The sequence below is a fragment of the Mytilus californianus genome, unplaced genomic scaffold (genome assembly GCF_021869535.1).
Source record: "Mytilus californianus isolate M0D057914Y unplaced genomic scaffold, xbMytCali1.0.p SCAF_2, whole genome shotgun sequence".
In the NCBI taxonomy this organism is placed as follows: Eukaryota; Metazoa; Mollusca; class Bivalvia; order Mytilida; family Mytilidae; genus Mytilus; species Mytilus californianus.
In genome coordinates, this window is record NW_026262668.1 from 30,059,218 (window position 1) to 30,074,433 (window position 15,216).

Consider the following 15,216-nt stretch of genomic DNA (forward strand, 5'->3'; position numbering starts at 1 on the left):
TCTTTATTTGGCGTTGTTTTAGCCTTTTGACTTTTCTGAATCGAACTTCACTAATGGATCTTTTGTAAATCAACTAATTTAAATCAGATAAGAAGATTTGCAACATTTTAGAATTGTTTAGATACAGTTTTAGCTAATTATGTAGTTAAAGAGTATAATTGTTTTACTCAAACCTACCATTATTAGGTCACAAACGTGTGGTACTTTATGGGCTGTTAGAATTAGTCAGAGGTAAGTGGAGGAAATAGACTACAAACTAGTCACCATATTTGGTTTGAAGATTGTAAGGTAGAACATTCAACGAGAAAAGTTCAAAAATTCACACTGAGCCAACCAAAAGGTGGTGGGTATCAATGCAGCTGTCCTAATATTAAAGATGACAACCCCCTAACGAATTGAAAAAGATTCAATATGGAGATACATACTTACATCAATAAAAGATCAATTAGACCAGGGACTGTCAATAGTAGATTGTAATTTAGGATCAAACAAGTAACCGATGAGGATCACCATGTCAACTGGAATTATGCAGATAACTCACGCAGACTTTTGTTTGAATTTCAAAGTTATTTAATGAAATAACCCCTAATAAAGTATATAAATTTCGTGCGTCTAAAGCGCTTTCTGAATTTACCTTCATCCGGAACGCTCAAACCAAAACATTTAAAAAGCAGGAATGAACTTTGAAACATGTCTTTATATTTGAAACTGTTAAGAGTAACTTGCATACTTATATGTATAACAAAATCAAAAAATCGTTGAAGTGTGCTGGAAAGTATATCATCGCAGAAAGACATGATGCAGAATTTGGGCGTTATGTATGGTTATGTCTGAAGCTTGTTCGTTATGAATACTTAAGGTATGTAAGTTAATTTTGCTGAAAAGGATAAAGTGCATCAAATGTCAGAGGCAACACATTGGACCATTAGCATTGGAAATACTACATGTACTTTAATAGTTCAGTTGAATTTTTTTTTTTTTTTGCATCTTTTACGATCAAGGATACTGTTAAGGGACACAGTGGCACGGGGAACGACATATAGCGATTTTATTTATTTCATGAGCAGTAGTACCGTTTGGGAATGTGTTCGCATGATAAAATACAAGTAGTTTTGTCATGGTTCTTCAACGTCTGTACGAGGTTATTCTTAGAAAATGAGATTAAAAAGTATCTGCTATCACGGGACTGCGGGGTTTTTTCGTGTGTGTTTAATTTTTACTGTGTTCGCGGCAGCTAAAGGGAAAACGGTACTATTACATTTTCCCAGCATTAGGTTGGCCTTTTGTATACCCAAGGCAGGTCAAAGAGGTCAAATTAGGAGCGCTGTGATTGGATGTAAGGGTACAATATATTTTTTTATTTATCTATGAATAACTGCAGTGTGTATATTTACAATACAATTTTAAAACCTATTGAAATATTTTCTAGAGAGTTATTCGAAAAGGCTTCCAAAATTTCATAAATTTGGTGTAAAATGACGGTGGGCATGGATAACATAAACAAGCTCCGTTGGAAATTGGTCATGATACTATTTGGCTTCAATTTTTAAAATAGAATAATAAAGTTCTAACACCACACATATAACTGTTTTATCCAGGTTTTTATTATAAAAAGTGGTAAATTTAGAAAATGTTAGTATTGTCGCCTATGGCAGAATAAATAGTACCGTTTTCCCTATACTCAAGATAGGAAGGGAAATCAAAATCAATCAGACTTCAGTCATATTTTACCATTTTGAAGCATTTGATAAGTACATTTGATTTTTATCACAAAGAATAGAATTTTTAAACTGAGAACAATACTGTGTTGAGAAAAGTGCTGAGTCATAATAATAAGTCAAATTGATGGGTACTGATATAAAACTTTATTCTAGGATTTCAATATTAACTATATTGTATAAAATGCACCAAACTATAGTTCTTTTGTAGTTGTTTTCACCTTTCGCAATGATTAATTCAATTGAAAACACCAGAATTCAAGTCGCGACATATATTTTTAACTGAAATATTTGCCTCTTTTGCTGTGTAATTCCCTAAATGTATCACTTGGGTATTTCTCTAGACATAATCTATTAAAATGGCAAATTGTCGGGTTAAGTTTGTACTGTTTATGAGGTTAGGCAATATTTGGTCATACTAAAAGCATTTTCAGTGTTGAAATTGTCCATTTAAGAAAAAAAGAGGCCCACTTGAGGCTAAATTTAGATAGAATTTATGCTATCCTGTGTAACGAATTGTTCACATTCTTGGCAATTCATGCAGCAAATATTTCAATAGTGCTTCATTTTGTAGTTTCTATCTTTTATTATATCAGGCATATATTATTTTTCATTTTCTTCTGTTTAAAAGGACTTTTGTTGGAAATCAATACTCCCAAGGGACATAATTCTACTTTTTCATAGATTAATACATGCAACAAAGGCAACTTTACAGCTGAGTATTTTGCATATTTAATGTTTTAAGTGTCTAATATCTTTGTTTTTATCATCTCAAGACAGAATAATGGATTTTATAACAAGCTCTGAAATTTTGAACCACAATATGGCATATACTAAAGCATGCAATGGAGATTAGTATGAAAAATTCGTAAGGGTTCCACGGAACCCAGTGTCTCGCCTACTTTTGCTGTTAATCGCAGGCTCAACAAAAATGAGGAAAAAAATTAATAAAAATATTCCTCTCTATACTATCTTTTGATTGTAAGTAGCTTCTGTCCAAGTTTGGTAAAAATCCAGGATAGTTTATGAATCTAATAAATGTTTTAAAAACTTAAACTGCAGACTGTATGTAATGTTAACTGGAAGAAAAACTAAGTCCATTTATAAGTAAAATACGGAAAAAATGGAACAAAATTTTAACTTCTAGATACTAGCTTTTAATCATAAACAAGCTTCTGTCCAAGTTTGGTACAAATCCAAGATAGTTTAAGAAAGTTGTTAAAATTTCAAAAACTTTAACCATAGAGTGAATGTAATGTTAACTGGCAGAAAAACTAAGTCCATTTATAAGTAAAATACTGAAAAAAACGATTTTTTTTTTTTACAAAATTTACTTCTGGATACTATCTTATGATCATAAACAAGCTTCTTTCCAAGTTTGGAAGAAATCCAGGATAGTTTAAGAAAGTTATTAAAATTTCAAAAACTTTAACCACAGAGTGAATGTAATATTAACTGGCAAAAAAACTAAGTCCATTTATAAGTAAAATACGGAAAAAATGGAATTTTTTTTTTTACAAAATTTACTTTTGGATATTATCTTATGATCATAAACAAGCTTCTGTCCAAGTTTGGTAGAAATCCAGGATAGTTTAAGAAAGTTATTAAAATTTCAAAAACTTTAACCACAGAGTGAATATTTGTGGACGCCGCCGACGACAACGACGACGACGACGACGACGCCGACGCCGACGGAATGTAGGATCGCTATGTCTCGCTTTTTCGACAAAAGTCGAAGGCTCGACAAAAATCTTGAATTTGTACTTATGTTGTAAATTTTGGATAAAATGAATACAAATTGAATTGAATTGTCATTTTTATCTGTTTAAATGGAACTGTTTATATTTTTTTTTTAAAAGATAAGATATGATTGAATACAGGTTGTTTATTAAGCCTTTATGAAAGAAGTAGAGAAAGAGGTAAACCAGCATGTAGGGGTGGGACATAAAATGATCCATGTTTCTTTAAGTAATGGGGACATACAAGTATTTATTATAGCCAAGGTTTTCACAATAACCCATTATTGTATTAATGGTGTCATAAGAATTCTTTATATCTTAATGTCACAGTATAGGGAAAACGGTACTATTACATTTTCCCAGCATTAGGTTGGTCTTTTGTGAACCCAAGGCAGGTGACGGAAGTCAAATTAGGAGCGCTGTGATTGGATGTAAGGGTACAATATATTTTTTTATTTATCTATGAATAACTGCAGTGTGTATATTTACAATACAAACTTTAAAACCTATTGAAATATTTTCTAGAGAATTATTCGAAAAGGCTTCCAAAATTTCATAAATTTGGTGTAAAATGACGGTGGGCATGGATAACATAAACAAGCTCCGTTGGAAATTGGTCATGATACTATTTGGCTTCAATTTTTAAAATAGAATAATAAAGTTCTAACACCACACATAACTGTTTTATCCAGGTTTTTATTATAAAAAGTGGTAAATTTAGAAAATGTTAGTATTGTCGCCTATAGCAGAATAAATAGTACCGTTTTCCTTATACTCAAGATAGGAAGGGAAATCAAAATCAATCAGACTTCAGTCATATTTTACTACTTTGAAGCATTTGATAAGTACATTTGATTTTTATCACAAAGAATAGAATTTTTAAACTGAGAACAAGTGCTGAGTCATAATAATAAGTCAAATTGATGGGTACTGATATAAAACTTTATTCTAGGATTTCAATATTAATTATATTGTATAAAATGCACCAAACTATAGTTCTTTTGTAGTTGTTTTCACCTTTCGCAATGATTAATTCAATTGAAAACACCAGAATTCAAGTCGCGACAAATATTTTTAACTGAAATATTTGCCTCTTTTGCTGTGTAATTCCCTAAATGTATCACTTGGGTATTTCTCTAGACATAATCTATTAAAATGGCAAATTGTCGGGTTAAGTTTGTACTGTTTATGTGGTTAGGCAATATTTGGTCATACTAGAATCATTTTCAGTGTTGAAATTGTCCATTTAAGAAAAAAAGAGGCCCACTTGAGGCTAAATTTAGATAGAATTTATGCTATCCTGTGTAACGAATTGTTCACATTCTTGGCAATTCATGCAGCAAATATTTCAATAGTGCTTCATTTTGTAGTTTCTATCTTTTATTATATCAGGCATATATTATTTTTCATTTTCTTCTGTTTGAAAGGACTTTTGTTGGAAATCAATACTCCCAAGGGACATAATTCTACTTTTTCATAGATTAATACAGGCAACAAAGGCAACTTTACAGCTGAGTATTTTGCATATTTAATGTTTTAAGTGTCTAATATCTTTGTTTTTATCATCTCAAGACAGAATAATGGATTTTATAACAAGCTCTGAAATTTTGAACCACAATATGGCATATACTAAAGCATGGAATGGAGATTAGTATGAAAAATCTTGAATTTGTACTTATGTTGTAAATTTTGGATAAAATGAATACAAATTGAATGGAATTGTCATTTTTATCTGTTTAAATGGAACTGTTTATATTTTTTTTTTAAAAGATAAGATATGATTGAATACAGGTTGTTTATTAAGCCTTTATGAAAGAAGTAGAGAAAGAGGTAAACCAGCATGTTGGGGTGGGACATAAAATGATCCATGTTTCTTTAAGTAATGGGGACATACAAGTATTTATTATAGCCAAGGTTTTCACAATAACCCAGTATTGTATTAATGGTGTCATAAGAATTCTTTATATCTTAATGTCACAGTATAGGGAAAACGGTACTGTTACATTTTCCCAGCATTAGGTTGGCCTTTTGTGTACCCAAGGCAGGTGAAGGAAGTCAAATTAGGAGCGCTGTGATTGGATGTAAGGGTACAATGTATTTTTTTATTTATCTATGAATAACTGCAGTGTGTATATTTACAATACAAATTTTAAAACCTATTGAAATATTTTCTAGAGAATTATTCGAAAAGGCTTCCAAAATTTTATAAATTTGGTGTAAAATGACGGTGGGCATGGATAACATAAACAAGCTCCGTTGGAAATTGGTCATGATACTATTTGGCTTCAATTTTTAAAATAGAATAATAAAGTTCTAACACCACACATATAACTGTTTTATCCAGGTTTTTATTATAAAAAGTGGTAAATTTAGAAAATGTTAGTATTGTCGCCTATGGCAGAATAAATAGTACCGTTTTCCCTATACTCAAGATAGGAAGGGAAATCAAAATCAATCAGACTTCAGTCATATTTTACTATTTTGAAGCATTTGATAAGTACATTTGATTTTTATCACAAAGAATAGAATTTTTAAACTGAGAACAATACTGTGTTGAGAAAAGTGCTGAGTCATAATAATAAGTCAAATTGATGGGTACTGATATAAAACTTTATTCTAGGATTTCAATATTAATTATATTGTATAAAATGCACCAAACTATAGTTCTTTTGTAGTTGTTTTCACCTTTCGCAATGATTAATTCAATTTAAAACACCAGAATTCAAGTCGCGACAAATATTTTTAACTGAAATATTTGCCTCTTTTGCTGTGTAATTCCCTAAATGTATCACTTGGGTATTTCTCTAGACATAATCTATTAAAATGGCAAATTGTCGGGTTAAGTGTGTACTGTTTATGTGGTTAGGCAATATTTGGTCATACTAGAATCATTTTCAGTGTTGAAATTGTCCATTTAAGAAAAAAAGAGGCCTACTTGAGGCTAAATTTAGATAGAATTTATGCTATCCTGTGTAACGAATTGTTCACATTCTTGGCAATTCATGCAGCAAATATTTCAATAGTGCTTCATTTTGTAGTTTCTATCTTTTATTATATCAGGCATATATAATTTTTCATTTTCTTCTGTTTGAAAGGACTTTTGTTGGAAATCAATACTCCCAAGGGACATAATTCTACTTTTTCATAGATTAATACAGGCAACAAAGGCAACTTTACAGCTGAGTATTTTGCATATTTAATGTTTTAAGTGTATAATATCTTTGTTTTTATCATCTCAAGACAGAATAATGGATTTTATAACAAGCTCTGAAATTTTGAACCACAATATGGCATATACTAAAGCATGGAATGGAGATTAGTATGAAAAATTTTGAATTTGTACTTATGTTGTAAATTTTGGATAAAATGAATACAAATTGAATGGAATTGTCATTTTTATCTGTTTAAATGGAACTGTTTATATTTTTTTTTTTTAAAGATAAGATATGATTGAATACAGGTTGTTTATTAAGCCTTTATGAAAGAAGTAGAGAAAGAGGTAAACCAGCATGTAGGGGTGGGACATAAAATGATCCATGTTTCTTTAAGTAATGGGGACATACAAGTATTTATTATAGCCAAGGTTTTCACAATAACCCAGTATTGTATTAATGGTGTCATAAGAATTCCTTATATCTTAATGTCACAGTATAGGGAAAACGGTACTATTACATTTTCCCAGCATTAGGTTGGCCTTTTGTGTACCCAAGGCAGGTGAAGGAAGTCAAATTAGGAGCGCTGTGATTGGATGTAAGGGTACAATATATTTTTTTATTTATCTATGAATAACTGCAGTGTGTATATTTACAATACAAATTTTAAAACCTATTGAAATATTTTCTAGAGAATTATTCGAAAAGGCTTCCAAAATTTCATAAATTTGGTGTAAAATGACAGTGGGCATGGATAACATAAACAAGCTCCGTTGGAAATTGGTCATGATACTATTTGGCTTCAATTTTTAAAATAGAATAATAAAGTTCTAACACCACACATAACTGTTTCATCCAGGTTTTTATTATAAAAAGTGGTAAATTTAGAAAATGTTAGTATTGTCGCCTATGGCAGAATAAATAGTATCGTTTTCCCTATACTCAAGATAGGAAGGGAAATCAAAATCAATCAGACTTCAGTCATATTTTACTACTTTGAAGCATTTGATAAGTACATTTGATTTTTATCACAAAGAATAGAATTTTTAAACTGAGAACAAGTGCTGAGTCATAATAATAAGTCAAATTGATGGGTACTGATATAAAACTTTATTCTAGGATTTCAATATTAACTATATTGTATAAAATGCACCAAACTATAGTTCTTTTGTAGTTGTTTTCACCTTTCGCAATGATTAATTCAATTGAAAACACCAGAATTCAAGTCGCGACAAATATTTTTAACTGAAATATTTGCCTCTTTTGCTGTGTAATTCCCTAAATGTATCACTTGGGTATTTCTCTAGACATAATCTATTAAAATGGCAAATTGTCGGGTTAAGTTTGTACTGTTTATGTGGTTAGGCAATATTTGGTCATACTAGAATCATTTTCAGTGTTGAAATTGTCCATTTAAGAAAAAAAGAGGCCCACTTGAGGCTAAATTTAGATAGAATTTATGCTATCCTGTGTAACGAATTGTTCACATTCTTGGCAATTCATGCAGCAAATATTTCAATAGTGCTTCATTTTGTAGTTTCTATCTTTTATTATATCAGGCATATATTATTTTTCATTTTCTTCTGTTTGAAAGGACTTTTGTTGGAAATCAATACTCCCAAGGGACATAATTCTACTTTTTCATAGATTAATACAGGCAACAAAGGCAACTTTACAGCTGAGTATTTTGCATATTTAATGTTTTAAGTGTCTAATATCTTTGTTTTTATCATCTCAAGACAGAATAATGGATTTTATAACAAGCTCTGAAATTTTGAACCACAATATGGCATATACTAAAGCATGGAATGGAGATTAGTATGAAAAATCTTGAATTTGTACTTATGTTGTAAATTTTGGATAAAATGAATACAAATTGAATGGAATTGTCATTTTTATCTGTTTAAATGGAACTGTTTATATTTTTTTTTTAAAAGATAAGATATGATTGAATACAGGTTGTTTATTAAGCCTTTATGAAAGAAGTAGAGAAAGAGGTAAACCAGCATGTTGGGGTGGGACATAAAATGATCCATGTTTCTTTAAGTAATGGGGACATACAAGTATTTATTATAGCCAAGGTTTTCACAATAACCCAGTATTGTATTAATGGTGTCATAAGAATTCTTTATATCTTAATGTCACAGTATAGGGAAAACGGTACTGTTACATTTTCCCAGCATTAGGTTGGCCTTTTGTGTACCCAAGGCAGGTGAAGGAAGTCAAATTAGGAGCGCTGTGATTGGATGTAAGGGTACAATATATTTTTTTATTTATCTATGAATAACTGCAGTGTGTATATTTACAATACAAATTTTAAAACCTATTGAAATATTTTCTAGAGAATTATTCGAAAAGGCTTCCAAAATTTTATAAATTTGGTGTAAAATGACGGTGGGCATGGATAACATAAACAAGCTCCGTTGGAAATTGGTCATGATACTATTTGGCTTCAATTTTTAAAATAGAATAATAAAGTTCTAACACCACACATATAACTGTTTTATCCAGGTTTTTATTATAAAAAGTGGTAAATTTAGAAAATGTTAGTATTGTCGCCTATGGCAGAATAAATAGTACCGTTTTCCCTATACTCAAGATAGGAAGGGAAATCAAAATCAATCAGACTTCAGTCATATTTTACTATTTTGAAGCATTTGATAAGTACATTTGATTTTTATCACAAAGAATAGAATTTTTAAACTGAGAACAATACTGTGTTGAGAAAAGTGCTGAGTCATAATAATAAGTCAAATTGATGGGTACTGATATAAAACTTTATTCTAGGATTTCAATATTAATTATATTGTATAAAATGCACCAAACTATAGTTCTTTTGTAGTTGTTTTCACCTTTCGCAATGATTAATTCAATTTAAAACACCAGAATTCAAGTCGCGACAAATATTTTTAACTGAAATATTTGCCTCTTTTGCTGTGTAATTCCCTAAATGTATCACTTGGGTATTTCTCTAGACATAATCTATTAAAATGGCAAATTGTCGGGTTAAGTGTGTACTGTTTATGTGGTTAGGCAATATTTGGTCATACTAGAATCATTTTCAGTGTTGAAATTGTCCATTTAAGAAAAAAAGAGGCCCACTTGAGGCTAAATTTAGATAGAATTTATGCTATCCTGTGTAACGAATTGTTCACATTCTTGGCAATTCATGCAGCAAATATTTCAATAGTGCTTCATTTTGTAGTTTCTATCTTTTATTATATCAGGCATATATAATTTTTCATTTTCTTCTGTTTGAAAGGACTTTTGTTGGAAATCAATACTCCCAAGGGACATAATTCTACTTTTTCATAGATTAATACAGGCAACAAAGGCAACTTTACAGCTGAGTATTTTGCATATTTAATGTTTTAAGTGTATAATATCTTTGTTTTTATCATCTCAAGACAGAATAATGGATTTTATAACAAGCTCTGAAATTTTGAACCACAATATGGCATATACTAAAGCATGGAATGGAGATTAGTATGAAAAATTTTGAATTTGTACTTATGTTGTAAATTTTGGATAAAATGAATACAAATTGAATGGAATTGTCATTTTTATCTGTTTAAATGGAACTGTTTATATTTTTTTTTTTTTAAAGATAAGATATGATTGAATACAGGTTGTTTATTAAGCCTTTATGAAAGAAGTAGAGAAAGAGGTAAACCAGCATGTAGGGGTGGGACATAAAATGATCCATGTTTCTTTAAGTAATGGGGACATACAAGTATTTATTATAGCCAAGGTTTTCACAATAACCCAGTATTGTATTAATGGTGTCATAAGAATTCCTTATATCTTAATGTCACAGTATAGGGAAAACGGTACTATTACATTTTCCCAGCATTAGGTTGGCCTTTTGTGTACCCAAGGCAGGTGACGGAAGTCAAATTAAGAGCGCTGTGATTGGATGTAAGGGTACAATATATTTTTTTATTTATCTATGAATAACTGCAGTGTGTATATTTACAATACAAATTTTAAAACCTATTGAAATATTTTCTAGAGAATTATTCGAAAAGGCTTCCAAAATTTCATAAATTTGGTGTAAAATGACGGTGGGCATGGATAACATAAACAAGCTCCGTTGGAAATTGGTCATGATACTATTTGGCTTCAATTTTTAAAATAGAATAATAAAGTTCTAACACCACACATAACTGTTTCATCCAGGTTTTTATTATAAAAAGTGGTAAATTTAGAAAATGTTAGTATTGTCGCCTATGGCAGAATAAATAGTATCGTTTTCCCTATACTCAAGATAGGAAGGGAAATCAAAATCAATCAGACTTCAGTCATATTTTACTACTTTGAAGCATTTGATAAGTACATTTGATTTTTATCACAAAGAATAGAATTTTTAAACTGAGAACAAGTGCTGAGTCATAATAATAAGTCAAATTGATGGGTACTGATATAAAACTTTATTCTAGGATTTCAATATTAACTATATTGTATAAAATGCACCAAACTATAGTTCTTTTGTAGTTGTTTTCACCTTTCGCAATGATTAATTCAATTTAAAACACCAGAATTCAAGTCGCGACAGATATTTTTAAATGAAATATTTGCCTCTTTTGCTGTGTAATTCCCTAAGTGTATCACTTGGGTATTTCTCTAGACATAATCTATTAAAATGGCAAATTGTCGGGTAAAGTTTGTACTGTTTATGTGGTTAGGCAATATTTGGTCATACTAGAAGCATTTTCAGTGTTGAAATTGTCCATTTAAGAAAAAAAGAGGCCCACTTGAGGCTAAATTTAGATAGAATTTATGCTATCCTGTGTAACGAATTGTTCACATTCTTGGCAATTCATGCAGCAAATATTTCAATAGTGCTTCATTTTGTAGTTTCTATCTTTTATTATATCAGGCATATATTATTTTTCATTTTCTTCTGTTTGAAAGGACTTTTGTTGGAAATCAATACTCCCAAGGGACATAATTCTACTTTTTCATAGATTAATACAGGCAACAAAGGCAACTTTACAGCTGAGTATTTTGTATACTTAATGTTTTAAGTGTCTAATATCGTTGTTTTTATCATCTCAAGACAGAATAATGGATTTAATAACAAGCTCTGAAATTTTGAACCACAATATGGCATATACTAAAGCATGGAATGGAGATTAGTATGAAAAATCTTGAATTTGTACTTATGTTGTAAATTTTGGATAAAATGAATACAAATTGAATGGAATTGTCATTTTTATCTGTTTAATTGGAACTGTTTATATTTTTTTTTTTAAAAGATAAGATATGATTGAATACAGGTTGTTTATTAAGCCTTTATGAAAGAAGTAGAGAAAGAGGTAAACCAGCATGTAGGGGTGGGACATAAAATGATCCATGTTTCTTTAAGTAATGGGGACATACAAGTATTTATTATAGCCAAGGTTTTCACAATAACCCAGTAGTGTATTAATGGTGTCATAAGAATTCTTTATATCTTAATGTCACAGTATAGGGAAAACGGTACTATTACATTTTCCCAGCATTAGGTTGGCCTTTTGTGTACCCAAGGCAAGTGAAGGAAGTCAAATTAGGAGCGCTGTGATTGGATGTAAGGGTACAATATATTTTTTTATTTATCTATGAATAACTGCAGTGTGTATATTTACAATACAAATTTTAAAACCTATTGAAATATTTTCTAGAGAATTATTCGAAAAGGCTTCCAAAATTTTATAAATTTGGTGTAAAATGACGGTGGGCATGGATAACATAAACAAGCTCCGTTGGAAATTGGTCATGGTACTATTTGGCTTCAATTTTTAAAATAGAATAATAAAGTTCTAACACCACACATAACTGTTTTATCCAGGTTTTTATTATAAAAAGTGGTAAATTTAGAAAATGTTAGTATTGTCGCCTATGGCAGAATAAATAGTACCGTTTTCCCTAAAGAATCGAGAAAATTTGACCCGTCGTAAATTTACCTGCATATTCCAAGATTTATCGTTGTTTTAAAGTTTCATATATTTTATCGTTAATTATCGAGTAGTTTATACTTATGTGTATACTTAATTAAGATCTCAGTTTTCATAAATATTAAATTGGCTTATCATACATGTCACACCTTTGTCAACACTGCAATCAGTCAGTGTAATATTTAAAAATGTTGATGAGCCACGATCAATTGATTGGTGTCATAACCCGAACAATTTGCCTTTAAAGTAAAAATAAAATAAAAATAAATCCCGCTTACACGGATTTTTGTATATCTCTAATGATCAAAACCATCAATTTTGAGCATGCTCCAATGTACATAGTTTAAGTTCCTTGAAAGTTCTCTGAATTATGTGTATTTTCGTTTGAAGTGTAATCGATTACCTGTCAGTCAATAAAGTTTATGCCGTTGACATCCAAATCGGCATGATACAGTTCTTTTTTCGAGTGTATTTTCCCAATCATTGAAAATTATACACATTGAAAATTTAACCTGTCCATTTTGTCATCAAATCGCGAAAAAAGCGGACCCAAAAAAACCCGATGTACGGTAATTGGGCATGGATTATGATCAATATATTTGGAAATGTCAAGGGCATGGAAAGGGAATTCACTACAACTACTGACGCTCAGTAGTAGATGGATGCAGTGAAGCATTGATTTAATCGCTCAAAAATAGTTTATTACTCCTGTGCAATCCAAAAAGACATTTTATAAACTACAAACAGAGTTGTTTGAAGGAAGTTATATGCAACATCTGATACAAACGAAGGAACTTACTTATTTCAAAATGATCTATTTCTATGAAGGGCATAGCAGAATGCACCACTTGGGACAAAAAGACGAACTAGACAATTTCGGGAAAAGTTGGAAACTCGTGTAACAAGAAGTTAAAACAATAGGGAGATAATAATAGAGGGATTGTTTTTAACCGCTTATTGTCAGGCAAATATGTCATTTCGGCAAGCAGTTCTATCCTTGAAATTGATGACATTGTTTTTGTAGACAACTCATTATTTCGTGGGAATTAAAATAAAAACAAATAGTTCAAACCAAGTCGGGAAACCCAGTATGCGATGGATATAACAATTCGATAATAGAACATTGGACATAAAACTTAATTTACAGGAACTCATGGTAAATCAAGAAATCTTCATACAGATCCGTCGTATTGTTTCCAACAAATTACTAAAAATTAATCTTACCTCACAGAAACTGAGTGGCAAACAATTCATCAGAGCGATAAGCAGTATACCTTTTATTATGTTTATCTCATAACATTTTCAAATTTTTCTTATCAATATTATGACAAATTTTATCCAGACAAAAAATGTAATAAAGTGACGGTATCAATATTCAATTCTTTCAACCATTTGATATCATTTTCTTGGATTGGTTTTTGAACTGACTGTTCGCTCTGGATGAAAACATTCCTAACGATTGATATGCCCATGCGTAAGTTAGATCCGGCATCATTGATTCTGTTGATGTTTGAAACTGTTGAATTTGTCAAATTGATTATTATCAATCGAGTAACTTGTCAACCTATCAGTCTTGTGTGTTATTTAAATATTGGCATTGTCTATTTAAGGTTGAACGTAGTCAATAAAACAACAGCCTTTTTCAAACTATGTATTACAGTTTTCAGACATATTTTTGAACTAGATACTCTAAGAATGATACGGGCCAAGTTTTGTTCCAATTAGGCCAGAAAATGCGGTCAGAAACGAATATTTTCTTAATACTTAACGGACGATAAAGGAAGACATTCTCAAAGTGACTGCAATATTTAGATCAAACTGACCATTACGGCCTGTTAAGCTAAACCTGAAGAAGCAGTTATACAAGAAATGCCAGTTTTGATAGACAGTTGTCGTTATTTCAACATATGTAATACAAAAAGACAACTCCTGTGGTCTTAGAAAATATGAATTTTTATGGAAATAGAAAAGAAAATTGTAATCTGTGACTTACTTCTCATTTGTTGTGGGTCTACATTGTATTTCTATAGAATGGTTCGTTTCAAAAATACATTGGTAATCTATAAGCATAAAGAAAGTTTATTTAGTTACTTTAGTTATGTTTTGCTCTCTTTTTACAATCTTTGTCAATGCACAACAGCTGTTATTGCTAGTAAATCATGAGATTTATAATGTGTTTGGCAAAACAAATCTTTGTAAAACACAGATATAAAGCCCTTACATTGCAAGTAAGTTATATGTAATATTTTATGAAATTTTTTGCTATATATACAATTATTGTAGCGGTAAAATATCATAAATTATATACCCGTTAGTTTAACAATACATGTATAATTCAATTTTCCAAATTAAATGAAATGTATGTCTCCTCGAAATGTACTTGAACAAAAAGTTCCCTAATTTAACATGTAATATATGTATCAATTTATCCCGCTATACTTACACATTTGTGGGTGCTATAATATATCTCAAAATAGTTAAAGAACAAAATAAAGCAGGAATAAGATGCTAGTATTGCACAACTGTATATTTACAAACAATCGCAAAGAAATTATCAAATATCTTATGAATTATATTAAAATTTCACATTTCTAAATTTGAAAGCAAATCTTACCTGCTGAAAGCATATGACCAGTATTTGAACAGTTCCTTAAGTAGCAAGAACAATCTT

The 15,216-nt window shown here is 30.4% G+C and overlaps 1 protein-coding gene across 1 annotated transcript in view; it reads left to right on the top strand.

Annotated features, from left to right (window-relative positions):
• The window catches only part of LOC127728939 (uncharacterized), a 667,964-nt gene that overhangs the window by 61,185 nt on the left and 591,563 nt on the right, over positions 1 to 15,216 (top strand). The window lies entirely within an intron of this gene.